The 16,889-nt window shown below is 48.7% G+C and overlaps 1 protein-coding gene across 2 annotated transcripts in view; it reads right to left on the minus strand.

Moving 5' to 3' along the window:
- Nucleotides 1-16,889, minus strand: part of LOC138431368 (polyprenol dehydrogenase) — a 222,766-nt gene that overhangs the window by 45,431 nt on the left and 160,446 nt on the right. For both annotated transcript variants that reach the window (XM_070289533.1, XM_070289534.1), the window contains exon 9: nucleotides 1,466-1,642. The gene's annotated coding sequence lies outside the window, so the exon portion shown is untranslated. The remainder of the gene's footprint in view (nucleotides 1-1,465; nucleotides 1,643-16,889) is intronic.

The following is a 16,889-nucleotide window of genomic DNA, read 5'->3' on the forward strand; positions in this document are numbered from 1 at the left end:
CCACTCGAGTCTTCTTGGGTTTCCCTGGTGGCTCAGCTGGTAAAGAATCTGCCTGCAATGCGGGAGACCTGGGTTCGATCCCTGGGTTGGGAAGATCCCCTGGAGAAGGGAAAGGCTCCCCACTCCAGGAGTAGGGTGTGCCTCTCTGACAGTGAACTCAAACAGAAGTCAGAAAGGGTCCACCTAAACTATGCTAGGAAAACATGCTGGGGAAAAGTGTTGGAAGAGAAATTTAAAAACAATGCTGTTGCTTAGATCAGACATGGTTGCTTAGATAAGACATGGTTGCTCAGACCAGACATGGCTGCTCAGACCAGACATGGCTGCTCAGATCAGACATGGCTGCATGGGGCTGAAGTCTTCCCATGCCCACAGGACCCATGGAGGGGCAAAAGAAAATCGAAGCCTCCAAATATGTCAGTATTTGAGCTGCTGTGGTAGATGGTTGCACTGTGGCCTCATTAATGAGGGCTGGGCAGGGTATTGTTGGCCAAGCTAAACCCTGAGACCCAAACGTTAGTGAACCTGGAAGGACAGCAAGGGACTCAACGAGGCCAGCCAGAGACTCCACGGGTCCAAATAGCTATTCAAGCAGACGAATGGCCCAGAAGGCCAAGGTGACATGGCCAGCTATGTATTCAAGGTGGATGGAGCCTGCTGAAAACCTCGGGCAGGAAAACCCCGGAAAATGAGTTGAGAGGCTTGTGCCATTGGAATGAGCCGTCATCCACACACCCAGCCACTCAGCATCCATTCATCTATTTATCCATCCATGCATCCATCCATCCATTCATCATCCATTCACTTATGCATCCATCCACAAATCCATCTAAGCATCTAATCATCCATCCACCCACCCACCAGCTACTCACCATCCATTCATCATCCATTAACTTACGCATCCATCTACAAATCCATCTAACCATCCATCCACCCACCCAACCAGCCACTCACCATCCATTCATCTATTTATCCATCCATGCATCCATCCACGCATCCATCCATCCACTCATCATCCATTCACTTGCACATCCATCCACAAATCCATCTAACCCTCCATCCACCCATCCGTCCATTCGCCATCCACCCATCTACATATCCATTCACCACGCATCTATCTATTCATTCATCCATTGATTCACCCAACCATCCATCCACTGGTCCATCACCCATCCACTCGGGCATTCATCTACTAACCCACCTATCCATCCATCCATTTAACAAGCAAGCATGATATGTGAGGAAATTCCCCAGCCTTGGGGCCTCAAAGGCATGAAGACGCAGTCCAGTCAGCAGAACTCCAGGCTCCCAGTCAAGGCTGAGGCTCCCAGAAGAAAGAGCCTGGAGACACAGGGGAAGGAGATGAGCTTGAGTGAGTCAAAGGCTAGGCTGTAGCAATCTCTCACTGCAGAGGAATGAAGGATCACAAGGACCAGGATGGACCACCTCGTCGAGCTCAACTCACCCTCCAGTGATCGGCATCAAGGCACCTCCTTCTCAGGCATCCTCATGGGAATGCAGACAACATTTGACCTTCTCCACAAAGTTGTTGCTTCAGAAAGGACTTCCTCCATGGGGAGCTTTCAAGCTCACTCGTGGTTTTTCCAGGACTCATTGGAAAACACCCTGAGGCTGGGAAAGACTGAGGACAAGCAGAGAAGAGGGCAACAGAGGATGAGATGGTTGGACGGTGTGACTGATTCAATAGACATGAGTTCGAGCAAACTCCGGGAGACAGTGAAAACTGAGAGAGATAGCTACTGAGGGGAAAAATTAGCTCAGTGATTTGAGCTGTTAGGATGCAATCTGCGATCCAAAGCTCCCTGGAATGAGTAACTGCGAACCGTCAGGCTTGGATAAGGGCAGGGTTAGCAAGGGAGAAGAGATGTGTCTGGCTGACTCTCTTTGTCCATAAATGTTTATGTAGAAGGGGACAAGGAAATTAACTGTTTCTCACTTCACAGGTGGCTCAGCAGGTAAAGAATCTGCCTGCCAAAAAGGAGATGAGGGTTCGATTCCTGGCTCAGGAAGATCCCCTGGAGAAGGAAATGTCCATCCACTCCAGTATTCATGCCTGGAGAATCCCATGGTTGGAGGAGCCTGGCAGGCTGCAGGCTATGGGGTCGCAAAGAGCTGGACATGACTGAGTGACTGAGTGCTCACACATGGTCAGGGGTGGGGGTGGGCTTCCCAGGTGGCTCAATGGTTAAGAATCTGCCTACCAGTGCAGGAGATGCGGGTTTGACCCCTGGGTGGGGAAGATGCCCTGGAGAAGGAAATGGCAACCCACCCCAGTGTTCCTGCCTGGAGAATCCCAGGGACAGAGGAGCCTGGTAGGTCACAAAAGAGCTGGATGTGACTTAGTGACTGAACGACCACACAGGCTAGGGAGAGTCTGAAAGACCTCCATCCATCTAGGAAAGGAAGCGAGGAACAGTAATAGCTTCTACCATGCTTCCTTCTAAAAATGGTGTTTCAGATGGGGCTATTGCAAGCCATCTTCGCCGTACAACCTTGACGGCACAAAGCATTTAAGGCTGCCTGAGAATTAAAGCAGTGACATCCACGGCTTCGTAGGTGCTCTGTGATGACCTAGTGGAGGGGGATGGAGAGGCGGGAGGGAGGCTCAAGAGGCGGGGGGTATATGTATACGTATGGCTGAATCACTGAGGAAGACTTTCTATTAAAATAGTCCAACTCTCACAGACGTGTCCAAAATCACTGCAGATGGTGACTGCAGCCATGAAATTAAAAGACGCTTGCTCCTTGGAAGAAAAGCTATCACCAACCTAGACAGCATCTGAAAAAGCAGAGAGTTTACATTGCCAACAAAAGTTTGTCTAGTCAAGCTTTTTCCAGTGCTCATGTATGGATGTGAGAACTGGACCATAAAGAAAGCTGAGTGCCGAAGAATGGATCTTTTGAACTGTGGTGTTGGAGAACACTCTTGAGAGTCCCTTGGACTGCAAGGAGATTAAACCAGTCTGTGCTAAAGATGAGTCCTGAATATTCATTGGAAGGACTGATACTGAAGCTGAGACTGCAGTCCTTTGGGAAGAACTAACTCACTGGAAAAGACCCTGATGCTGGGAAAGGTTGAAGGCGGGAGGAGAAGGGGACAACAGAGGATGAGATGGCTGGATGGCATCATTGACTCGATGGACAGGAGTTTGACCATGATCGGGAGTTGGTGACGGACAGGGAGGCCTGACATGCTGCAGTCCATGGGGTCGCAAAGAGTCGGACACGACTGAGCGACTGAACTGAACTGATCGCTGAATCACTTTGCCCTAGAGCAGAAACTAATGCAACATTGTAAATCAATTGTACTCCAACTAAACACACACACACACACACACACACACACACACAAAACTGAAATCTATGCTCATCTCTCTCTCCAGGGAGGCAACCAGCCATCTGTTGAATGAAAACCAAGAGTCTGCCCAGAACTGCTTAATTGCAGAGCTGGGGAACACCCAAAAGTCTGATTAATGGAACCTGGCTCAGTTCTACTGCAGGCAGATGGAAACATGACTGAGACTTAATAAGCGGGAATCCGGTTAATCGTATTTTCCCGGGTGTGTAGAGAGACTGAGCTAATTAGAGAAGAAGCAGTCAGCTTCAGTGAACCCTGCCCAGAGTGTGTAGTGGACAATGGAACAGGCATCTGATGGGTGCTGGTAGGTGGCGGACACAGCTCAGCATCCTCAGAGTCTCATACTGACGAGAGGGTCAATTCCTAGGCAGGTTGATTAGAAGTCTGGAGTCCCTGAGGAGGAGGGGTGGGGGGTAGGAGGGAAGGGAGGAGGAGGAGGGGGAGGAGGAGGGAGAGGAGAAGGGGGAGGAGGAGGATCTTGAAAAAGAGACAGGGGTCTGGAGTTCTCAAGGAGGAGGAAAGGACAAACGTGTTTTTCTCTCTGCATTCCTTAGCCTACATTCCTTGGCATCACCAACTCGATGGACATGAGTTTGAACAAACTCCAGGAGTTGGTGATGGACAGGGAGGCCCAGCGTGCTGCAGTCCATGGGGTCACAAGGTGTCGGACACGAATGAGCAATGGAACTGAACTGAGCTTCCTTAGTCTTAGTCACATAAGTTTTCTTCTTTAACTGATGATTATACGACAAAACAACTCAGCTTAAACTCTGTACTAGGGATTATATTGGAGAAGGCAATGGCACCCCACTCCAGTACTCTTGCCTGGAAAATCCCATGGACGGAGGAGCCTGGTAGGCTGCAGTCCATGGAGTCGCTAAGAGTCGGACACGACTGAGCGACTTCCCTTTCACTTTTCACTTTCATGCATTGGAGAAGGAAATAGCAACCCACTCCAGTGTTCGTGCCTGGAGAATCCCAGGGGTGGGGAAGACTGGTGGGCTGCCGTCTATGGGGTCGCGCAGAGTCGGACACGACTGAAGCGACTCAGCAGCAGCAGGGATTATATAACAACAATGTATCTTGCTTGAAGATAGTTTCTCCTTCCTGAAAACCTTCTGACGAATCCTGTCATCTTAAAATGTATATTACTGGAGTGGGTCTGGTAAGATCTTTCTGTTGTTAAGTTCTAACCCTGCTACCTTAAAATGTAAATTGTGGGACTGGGTCTAGTAACATCTTTACAACCTTGAGACATGCTTTTGATTTATTATATAATCAATTCAAAAAGTATATAGCTCCTTTGCTTAGATTAGGGAGGGGGCACTCTCTGTCTCCCTTCTGATGTCTCTGTCAGAAGCTTTCTCTGACTCTTTTCACTGTAATAAGACTTCTGCCACACAAGAGCCCTTGTCAAGTCTGGTCCCTGGTCCCGAAGCTAAATCTTCTTCTTCGGAGATCACGAATCCAATACCATTCACTGTAAGCAATCATTAATACATGCAGAACCAAAGTAGAATCATCTGTTGATAGGAGCTTCTGTTCTGCTTCAGTAGTTAAGAATCCGCCTTGCAATGCAAGGGACGCGGGTTCGATCCCTGGTCCGGGAAGATCCCACATGCTGCAGGGGCAGCTGAGCCCGTGCGCAGGAGCTGTTGACCTGAGCTCTAGAGCCCGGGTCTTCAAGAACAGAAGCCACCAAAATGAGACGCTCATGCACCAAAGCCAGAGGGGAGGCCCCGCCCCCCAGCAACCAGAGGAGAGGCCCCGCCCCCCGCAACCAGAGGGCAGGCCCCGCCCCCCGCAACCAGAGGGCAGGCCCCGCCCCCCGCAACCAGAGGGGAGGCCCCGCCCCCCGCAACCAGAGGGCAGGCCCCGCCCCCCAGCAACCAGAGGGGAGGCCCCGCCCCCCGCAACCAGAGGGGAGGCCCCGCCCCCTGCAACCAGAGGGCAGGCCCCGCCCCCCGCAACCAGAGGGCAGGCCCCGCCCCCCGCAACCAGAGGGCAGGCCCCACCCCCCACAACCAGAGGGCAGGCCCCGCCCCCCACAACCACAGAAAGCCCACGCACAGCACCAAGGACTCAGCATAGACAAAAATCAATGTTTTTAAAAAACCGCCAATTATAACAAATCTAGCCGTTTGGTGCAGGGGGTGTTTATAATGGAAGAGACAGTGTATGCTTCGTTGAAAGTGAAAGTCGCTCAGTCGTGTCCGACCCTTTGCGACCCCATGGATGACACAGTCCATGGGATTCTCCAGGCCAGAATACCGGAGAGGGCAGCCTTTCCCTTCTCCAGGGGATCTTCCCAACGCAGGAATCAAACCCAGGTCTCTTGCATTGCAGGCGGATTCTTTACCAGCTGAGCCACCAGAGCAGGCCCTTGTACATGGGAGGTGTCTTCAGATTTGCTGTGAACCAAAAACAGCTCTAAAACATAAAGTCTGTTGAAAAAATAAGTAACAAATGGCATTAAGGACAAAAAAAGGATGCATAATATCATATATATTAGTATTTGTATATGTAGAAATAGTATATTAATAATATCTATAATTGCATCTATAATATCCATATTATATGTATATATAATAGTATAGAATATAAATCTTATATTAATATATAGCAGAGTACATACTGGGCTTCCCTGACAGCTCAGCTGGTAAAGAATCTGCCTGCAATGTAGCAGACCCTTGTTCAATTCTTGGGTCGGGAAGATCCCCTGGAGACGGGAAAGGCTACTGACTCCAGTATCCTTGGACTTGCCTTGTGGCTAGACCTGGGTTCGATCCCTGGGTTGGGAAGATCTCCGCAGGAGGGCATGGCAACCCACTGCAGTACTCTTGCCTGGAGAACCCCATGGACAGAGGAGCCTGGCGGGCTACAGTCCATGGTGTCGCAAACAGTCAGACAGAACTGAGTGACTGAGGACAGCACAACGCATCGTGTACACCACTCTCACGGCAGAAAGTTAACAGGAATTAAAGAGCCTCTCCATGATAGTGAAAGAGGAGAATGAAAAAGCTGGCTTGAAATTCAACATTAAAAAACCTAAGATCGTGGCATCCAGTCCCATCACTTCATGGCAAATAGATGCGGAAACAGTGAAAGCTTTATTTTTTGGAGCTCCCAAATCACTATGGATGGTGCCTGCAGCCATGAAATCAAAAGATGCTTGCTCGTTGGAAGAAAAGCTATTACAAATCTAGACAGATTATTAGAAAGCAGAGATATCACTTTGCCAGCAAAGGTCTGTCTTAGTCAAAGTTACGGTTTCTCCAGGAGTCATGTGAGAGCTGGACCATGAAGAAGGCTGAGCTCCAAAGAACGGATGCTTTTGAACTGTGGTGTTGGAGAAGACTCTTGAGAGTCCCTTGGACTGCAAGGAGATCCAACCAGTCCATCCTAAAGGAGATCAGTACTCGGTGTTAATTGGAAGGACTGATGCTGAAACTGCAATCCTTTGGCCACCTGATGTGAAGAGCTGATGTACTAGAAAAGACCCTGATGCTGGGAAAGATTGAAGGCGGGAGGAGAAAGGGACGACAGAGGACGAGATGGTTGGATGGCATCACTGGCTCGATGGACATGGGTTTGAGCAAGCTCTGGGAGATGGTGATGGACAGCAAAGCCTGGTGTGCTGCAGTCCACGGGGTCACAAGGAGTCAGATACGGTTTATCTGAACAACACTGAAGAATGTCAAGTCCACCCCAGACTCCCTAACTATGCTCCCTCCCATCCATCCCCATTAGTAACCATAAGTTCTTTCTCTGAGTCTGTGAGTCTGTTTCTGGTTTGTAAATAAGTTCCTTTGTACCATTCCTTTTTAGATTCTGCATATAAGTCATACGAGCTCTGGGAGTTGGTGATGGACGGGGAGGCCTGGCGTGGTGCAGTCCACGGGGTCACAAGGACTCGGACTGAGCTAACTGACCGATACGATGTTTGTCTTTCTCTGTCTGACCTAGTTCCCTCAGCATGATGATCTCCAAGTCCATCCACGTTGCTGCTGCTGCTGCTAAGTCGCTTCAGTCATGTCCGACTCTGTGCGACCCCGTAGACGGCAGCCCACCAGGCTCCCCCGTCCCTGGGATTCTCCAGGCAAGAACACTGGAGTGGGTTGCCATTTCCTTCTCCAATGCATGAAAGTGAAAAGTCAAAGTGAAGTCGCTCAGTCGTGTCTGACTCTTTGCGACCCCACAGACTGCAGCCTACCAGGCTCCTCCATCCATGGGATTTTCCATCCACTTTGCTGCAGATCAAATGCTATTTTTTGTTTTTTGTTTTTTTAATGTGTGTGTCTTGAGTGTCTCTCAACTCCCGCCATCAGCATGGGGGCATAAGAGAGCCTTCTGAGCTTCCACGGCAACCACAACACGTCAGCTTCACTCAGCATCCTCAGGTCTCCCCGGGGAATGGCGGGGGGGTCCATATCCATCAGCCACAAGAACCCGGCTGCCAAGGATGATTAACGGGCTGAGCCTGCCAGCCTCCACGTAGCCAGGTCCTGCCAAGAACCATAAGGCAGAGCCTGAAGGAGGCAGACGTATCGGATCTGGCAAGAGACCATGGAGGACATTAAAATTAACCTTGGGCCACTCCCGGCAAGAATTAATTGCTTGTGACTGCGAGATTCCTGTCTGTGCCAGAGGCTCACAACCAGACAGGACACATCACGCTCTGAGCTTTGGCTGATCCATTCCCTCCATGGACATTTGTGCAAATCTTGCTGGTTTTTTTGTTTGTTTGTTTGTCTGCTCAACATGAAGGATCTTAGTTCTCTGACCTGGGATCGCATCGACATCCCCTGCATTGCAAGGGGAAGTGTTATTCACTGGACCACCAGGCAAGTCGCTGCAAATTTTTCCACATGCAAGAAAAAGTAAGCTTCAAATACATCTCCAGTCATGTCCAACTCTCTGCAGCCCCATGGACTGTAGCCCACCAGGCTCCTCGGTCCATGGGATTCTCCTGGCAAGAATACTGGAGTGGGTTGCCCTGCCCTTCTCCAGGGGATCTTCCTGACCCAGGGATCGAACTTGGGTCTCTTGCATTGCAAGGCATATTCTTTATCAACTGAGCCACCAGGGAAGCCCACTCAATTCGTTAGGAAGGCCAAGAATGTAGCTCTGTTTGCAGGATCATGGAAGAAAAGTCTATAGACTGTAGCCTATCAGGCTTTTCCATCCATGGGATTTTCTAGGCAAGAGTACTGGAGTGGGGTGCCATCGCCTTCTCCAGAAAATGCCAGCAAGACGCCAAACGGACAGAAGATTTAAACAGATGTTTCTTTAAACAAGACGTACAGAGACAGACAACAGACACACGAAAAGATGCTCAGCATCGCTCATGATAAGAAAAATGCCAGTCAGGAGTACAGGGAGGTATCAACTCCCACCAATCAGAACGGCCATCATCCAAAAGTCTACAAACAGTACATGCTGGACAGGGTGTGGAGAAAAGGGGACCCTGCTGCACTTCTGCTGGGAATGGAGACTGGTGCAGCCCCCGTGGAGAACACCACGGAGGGCTCTTAAAAAATTAAAAAAATAGAGCAGGCATATGACCCGGCAATCCCACTTCTGGGCATATATCCAGAGAGAAACGTGGCCCCCAAAAGATGCAAGCAGCCCAAAGTTCACTGCAGCGCATTCACAACAGCCAGGACGCGGAAGCCACCTAGACGTCCATCAGCAGAGGAATGGATAACCGAGACGTGGGACATATATACAACGGAATGGTACTGAGCCATGAAAGAGAATGAGACAAAATGCCAACTTCGGCATCACAGACAGACCTAGAGGTTGTCATACAAAGTGAGGTAAGTCAGACAGAGAGAGGTAAATATCATATGAGACCACTTATATGGGGAGTCTGAAGAAAAAAAAAACGATACAAATGGACTTATTCATGAAACAGAAATAGACTCATAGACATAGAGAACACATTTGTGATGAACCAAATCGGGGAAAGGAGGAAAGATAAGTTGGGAGCTTGGGACGAAAATGCGCACACTTCTAGGTAAATTGTGGATAAACAGCAAGGACCTATGTACATAGGCTGTAACTGACTCGCTTCACTATACACCTGGAACTAACGCAACATTGTTCGTCAACTGTGTGTGTGCTCATTCGCACAGCCGGGTCTGACTCTCTGTGACCCCATGGACTGTAGCCCACCAGGCTCCTCTGTCCATGGGGATTCTCCAGTCCAGAGTACTAGAGTGGGTTGCCATTTCCTTCTCCAGGGGATCTTCCCCACCCAGGGATCAAACCCACGTCTCCTGCACTGCAAGCAAGTTCTTTACCACCTGACCCACGGACAAGCCCACGAATACTAGAGTGGGTAGCCTATCTCTTCTCCAGGGGGTCTTCCCGACTCAGGGACGGAACCCACATCTCCCACATGGCAGACAGATCCTTTCCTGTCTGAGCCCCCAGGGAAGCCCTCATCAGCTATACACTCCAATACAAAAATTAAAAAAAAATTTTTTTAAGATGCCAAATGAGGCACTGGAGTGCTTTTTCGTATTTCGTTCCAGTGTGATTTCTGCCTAGCTTGCGTCTGTCTCCTCCTCACCCTTTCCCTCCTGTTCACTCTCCAGGGCTCCCCTCCCATTTCTGGGTCCTGACTGCTTTGGAACTGTCAACTCGCTTTACGTCTGGGGGTCCTGAGGTTTCCGAACGCCTCACGCAATGGACTCACATGGAGTAATATCATTTATTTATTTATTGGCCGTACCATGTGGCTTGTGGGATCTTGCTTCCCAGACCAGGGATTGAACCGGAGCCCTTGGCAAATGAACGCGTCGAGTCCTAACCACTGGGCTTCCAGGGAAGCCCCACGTGGAGTCTTTTTTTTTTTTTTTTTTTCCACTCCTCAGCTCTGAGTAGATATTCCCAGGAGGCTCAGCAGTAAAGAATCTGCCTGCCAAATCAGGAGATGCTAGGTTTGGTCCCTGGGTCAGGAAGATTCCCCTGGAGCAGGAATGGTAACCCACTCCAGTATTCTTGTCTGCAGAATCTCATGGACAGAGGAGCCTGGCAGGCTACAGTCCATTGGGTTGCAAAGAGTTGGACACAGCTGAGCACACTTAGACGCATCTGAGTAGATAAAGGACTCCACAGAAGGACAGGAGTCCAGCCATTTTCTAGTTGAATCTCTGCGGCTTCCCTGGTGGCTCAGCTGGCAAAGAATCCACCTGCAATGTAGGAGACCCGGGTTCAATCCCTGAGTTGGGAAGATTCCCTGGAGGAGGAAATGCAACCCACTCCAGTTTCCTTGCCTGGAGAATCCCATGGACAGAGGAGCCTGGGGGGCTGCAGTCCACGGGGGTCGCAGAGTCAGGCACAGCCCAACGGCTAAGCACAGCACAGCAGAGTTGAGCCTCCACGCTCTGCAGACATGGAGATCTCCGTGCACTGCTTTGAGGAGAGAACTCTGCCCTTGAAAAAAATGAACGTTTTGTTGAAGAGCCTGGGGTGCGGGGGATGAGACAGATGTCAGCAAGCAGAGCTGGGCAGCCCCCCGGGCTGCACACACCAGGGGGCTGAGAGGTGCCAAGCTTGGAGCAGATGAACTGCTTCTATTCCGACGTGGAATTTCTGAGCTCGCAGATCTGATTACTGAACGTGGAGTAAAAACCCTTTTCCGTTTTCTGCCTTTAACGTAAGAGTGAGGGATGCTCAGTGAGGAAGAGCTCTGCGAAACGCAGGCTGTTCTCTTCCTGTCTTCCTCTCTGGGTTTTGCATATGTCTCTGTTCTTCCTTTGCCGACAAAGGTCCGTCTAGTCAAAGCCATGGTTTTCCAAGGAGCCATGTATGGATGTGAGAGTTGGACTATAAAGAAAGCTGAACGCCGAAGAATTGACGCTTTTGAACTGCAGTGCTGGAGAAGACGCTTGAGAGTCCCTTGGACTGCAAGGGGACCCAACCAGTCCATCCTAAAGGAGATCAGTCCTGGGTGTTCCTTGGAAGGACTGATGCTGAAGCTGAAACTCCAATACTCCTGATGTGAAGAACTCACTCACTGGAAAAGACCCTGATGCTGGGAAAGATTGAAGGTGAGAGGAGAAGGAGGTGACAGAGGATGAGATGGTTGGATGGCATCACTGACTCGATGGACATGAGTTTGGGTAGACTCTGGGAGCTGGTGATGGACAGGGAGGCCTGGCGGGCTGCAGTCCGTGGGGTCTCAAAGCGTCGGACATGAGTGAGCAAGTGGATGACAACATATACGCTGCGGTAAATTTTTTCCAGCTTACTCTAGCTCAGATAGGGTCAGTTCTCTATTACTGAGGACCGGCTGACACACTTTTTCCTGTAAAGTGCAGGAACAAAAGCCCGTTGATTACACAAAGCGGGCTGCTGTCAGAGAAGGTCTCCGCCCCTAGAAACAAATGTCCCCCAGGGACCTCCACTGTGAAGGGCACAGAAGCAAGTTCGCGGGTAAATATCCTAGAATGTCACCGTGCTTCTGATTTCATCTCTGAGGTGTAAACCGAGGCTCTGGAACTTAGGCTGCCTTGCACAGAAAATTACGGTTTTTCCACAAGAATATAAAATTCATCTCTCTAAGGGAACCATCCACACAGATGAAGGATTTCAGGACATTTCTGTTCAGAGATAACCGGGCTGGCTCGTTTCACTGTGGACATAAAACCCTTTTTCTTGGGAACTGCCTGGCAGAAAACTGCTTCATAGACCCAGAGGCTGTTGGCATATTTACGATATCTATTCTATTTCCCCCGGAACAGGGCTGTTCAGTTTGTGTCCAGAAGTTCCCAAGACTCTGTGGGTACAACCAGACACTATCCATCTTGTTTATTATTTTTTTTAGCTTAAAAAAGGTTTTTTTCTTTAGTTTTTATTTTATATTGGAGTAAGGTTGATAGTGGCGTCCCTGGGGGGCTCAGTCGGTAAAGAATCTGCCTGCAATGCAGGAGATGCAGATTCCATCCACCCTTTGAGAAGATCCCCTGGAGGAGGGCGTGGCAACCCATGCCAGTATTCCTGCCTGGAGAATCCCACGGACAGAGGAGCCTGGCGGGCTACAGGCCACCGGGTCACACAGAGTCAGATGGGATTAAGCAGCTGACACTTGAAGATCATAGTGGATTTACAATGTTTCAATAGTTTCAGGAGTACAGCAAAGTCATTCGGTGACATATGTATCTGTTCTTTTTCAAATTCTGTTCCCATTTAGGTTGTTTCATAATATTGAGCAGGGTTCTCTGTGCTGTACACTAGGTCCTTGTTAATGATCTGTCTTACATGGAATTGTGTGTGCGTGTTAACCCCAAACTCCTTACCTATTCCTCCCCCCAGGTTTCCCATTTGTGAACCATGAGGCTGTTTTCTGTGCCTGCAAACCTGTTTCTGTTTTGTAAATAAGTTCCTTTACATAGAACGTCATCTGATTTCCCTGTAAACAGGTAACACTGAAGAACAATGGACAGGTTTGAATGTTTTTAAAAAAAAAAAAAAGGCGTAAGAAAGCCTTTATTCAAAGTCAGGGGTCATTTCAGAAATGCTCCTGTTTAAATCACTATTTTTGTAAAAAATTTTATTGACGTACAGTTGATTTGCATTGTTGTTAATTTTTGTTAATAAGCAAAGTTGTGTGTGTATTGGAAGGACTGGAATACATTCATGTATTTCAATTTATATATATTGGAAATATATATACATAAATACATACATGAATATATATATTCCTTTTTCAGGGAAGCCCATGAATATACATATATATATATATATATATATATATATATATATATACACATACATACACACACCCTGGAGAAGGAAATGGCAACCCACTCCAGTATTCTTGCCTAGGAAATCCCACAGGCAGAGGGAGACTACAGTCGGTTGCAAAGAGCTGGACACGACTGAGCGACCAGCACGGTCACTACTTTCCATATTCTTTTCCACTGGGGTTCATCACGGGATACTGAAGGCAAATCCCTGTGCTCCACAGGAGACCCTTATTGTTTCACCATCGTATATATATCGGTGATGGCGGTGGTTTAGTTGCTAAGTCGTGTCTGACTCTTGCGACCCTGTGGACTGTACCCTGCCAGGCTCCTCTGTCCATAGGATTCTCCAGGCAAGAACACTGGAATGGGTTGCCATTTCCCTCTCCGTCCTATATATAGTAGTTTGCATCACATTATTTTTTAAATTGAAGTAGCGTTTACTCACAATATAGAAATTATTCTTTTAATGACTTCTCAACCACAGTAAGCAGAGAGATTTAAAAAAAAAAAAAAAAAAGCAAACAGGAAATCTTAATGCCCAAGGAAATGACGTGGGTCTGGCGTCTGACTGAATAGTGAAACATTCTTTGGTCCTTGGAGCTGACAGGAGAAAAGTATACCTCTGCTGGCCTTGCAGCAACCACGATAATGTGAGTCAGATACCTGAATGATCTATCTACCTGTCTCTGTGACCCCATGGATTGCAGCCCACCCTGCTCCTCTCCCATGGGCTTCTCCAGGGCAGAACACGGCAGTGAGTACACATTCCCGTCTCCAGGGGATCTTCCCGACCCAGGGACTGAACCCTGGCCTCTCACACTGCAGGTGGTTCACCAGCTGAGCCACAGGGAAGCCATCTGTGTATCCATGATTTGTCTTTTCATTCATCTGTTATAGATAAATTACCTATCCATCTTTAGATAATATCTCTACCTATCCATCATTTATCTATTCGTCTATCATCCAGCCGGCCATCTAATTGTGCATCCATCCACTGTATCCATCAATCATCTACCCAACTTATCTATTATTTAGAATTTATGCATCTTTACCCGTCTAGCATTATCTAAGATCTGTTCATCTACCTACCATCTATGTATCTGTATCCATCCACCCATCTACCTGCCCATCCGTCCATTGTATCCATCAATCATCTACCCACTTTATCTATTATCTATCTATCTGCATTATCTATCTATCTACATCTATCTCTATATTTTCCATTCATTTATCTATTATCTAATCTATCGATATATTTATCCATCACTTATCTATCAATGTTTCTATCAACCTACCTATCTATATTCATTGCTTTAATCATCTATCAATGCATCACCTCTCAATCTTTCTATCTATAATCTTACAGAAAAACCTGAACAAACTTTGCAGCCAACTCAATATCTATCATCTGTCCATCCATCTATCCATCTATCTATCTAATCTATCCAACCATCCATCCATCCGTCTATCCATCTATCTCTATACACCTACCCATCCAGCCATCGAATCCATCCATCCATCCATCCATTCATCCATTGAATCCATCCATCCATCTATTTATATCCATCTACCTAATCCATCCATCCATCTCTAACCATCTATCCATCAATTCATTTATCTATATCCATCCATCCATCCATCCATCCATCCATCCATCCATATATCTATCCCTCCATCCACCCATCCATCCACACATCCACCCATCCACCCATCTATCCATCCATCCATCCATTTATCCATCTATCTATATCCATCCATCCATCCATCCATCCATCCATCTATAACCATCTATCCATCAATCCATCTATCTATATCCATCCATCCATCCATCCGTCTATCCCTCCATCCACCCATCCATCCACCCATCTATCCATCCATCCATAACCATCTATCCATCAATCCATCTATCTATATCCATCCACCCACCCTTCCATCCATCCATCTAATCCATCCTTCTATAACCATCTATTTATATCCATCTACCTAATCCATCCATCCATCTATGTATATCCATCTATCCATTCATCCATCTATCTAACCCATCCATCCAGTTATCCATCTACGTATAACCATCTATCCATCCATCCATCTACCTATATCCATCCATCCATCCACCTATATCCATCTATCCACCCACCCATCCATCCATCCATCTATTTATGTCCATCTACCTAATCTATCCCTCCATCTATAAACCATCTATCCATCAATCCATCTACCTATATCCATCCATCCATCTACCTATATCCATCTATCCACCCACCCACCCATCCATCTGTCCCCCTATCTTTCTAGCTCCAGCTGCGGTTCTCACCCAGGGATGACTTTGCCCCCAGGGGACATACACCGACATCCAGAGACACTTCTGGTTGGCACACTTGGGGTGTGGGGGGTCATCCCCGGCACGTGGTGGATGGAGATCAGGGCTGCTGCTCCGCACCCCAAGTGCACCAGACAACCCACAGCCCAGGGCCATCCAGCCGCAGACGAGAGGCGGGGTGAGGCTGAGAAACCCAGGTCTAGAAGATGAAGCCATCTCACAAGACGCAATTTCTGATGCAGGAGCAGCAGACTGGCAGACAGCTCGCTGGCAGTCCGAGCTCCTGCACAGCACCACCTCGGAATCTGCCTCTCGGTCTCCCTCCCCTTAGCGTCACTCAGCCCTGCAGGGAACGTACTGCTTGTCACGCTCCTGGGGCTGGCTCACGGTCGTGTCTCATTCAACAGGGTCTTTCTAGGACCCTGACTTTTACCAAAATGCCACCATTCCTCTGATGCTGAGCAAGGCTTCAGGCAAAAGGAGAACAGGGCGGCAGAGGATGAGATGGTTGGACGGCATCACTGACTTGATGGACATGATTTTGAGCAAACTCCGGGAGATGGTGAAGGACAGGGAGGCCTGGCATGCTGCAGTCCATGGGGCCTCAAAGAGCCGGTCACGACTGAGCAACTGACCAACCAACCAGCAACCATTTCAAACTTCATCTCGCAGATGACCTCAGGATGTAAGAAGCCTCTATTCCCCAGGGTTGAGAGGGAAACATCAGAGAGAGACAGAGATCTTAAGAGTTCCCCCAAGGAAATGGCACCCCACTCCAGTATTCTTCCCCGGAGAATCCCATGGACAGAGGAGGCTGGCAAGCTGCAGTCCATGGGGTCACAGAGTCAGACACGACTGAAGCGCCGATGCACACACATCCCGACCAGGCAGCCAAGACAGCCGACGCGGAAAAGCCGGTGATGCAGGCAGAAAAGGATGAAAAAGCTGCACGGGGCACCCACACGCGGGCAAGCTTCCGCCTACAGCTACTCATCGACAACCCCCCTGTCTCATTGCAAGGAAAGCATCTCTTTCTTCCTTTTCCTCCTCTGTGCCGTAGTTCATCCTTCACACGGACAAACACACAGACCCAGGGTGACTTGCAGAATCTCCGAAGGCCCCGGCTGGCATCTCCGCCCGGGGATGCTGGCTCGAAGCATCAATTACTAATGTGGTCTGTGTCATAGCCCTGGAGCTGGGGTTGGGGGGGAGGGCACTCGGAGTGCTCGGCGGGCGGCTGTGCCCTTGGCTGCAGGCTAACCCTCTCCACCCCCCTCGCCATCGGGTACTTTAAAGTCAGAAGCGAAGTCTCCCTGTGACGGTAACTAAATTAATTTCCAAGGGACAGGCGGAGATACCGGTGCAGCTGTTATTAAATGGGTAGGAATTTGAAATGAATAGCTGAGGAGGAGACAGAGAGCTTGATTGCAAA

This window comes from Ovis canadensis, chromosome Y (assembly GCF_042477335.2).
Source record: "Ovis canadensis isolate MfBH-ARS-UI-01 breed Bighorn chromosome Y, ARS-UI_OviCan_v2, whole genome shotgun sequence".
Classification (NCBI taxonomy): Eukaryota; Metazoa; Chordata; class Mammalia; order Artiodactyla; family Bovidae; genus Ovis; species Ovis canadensis.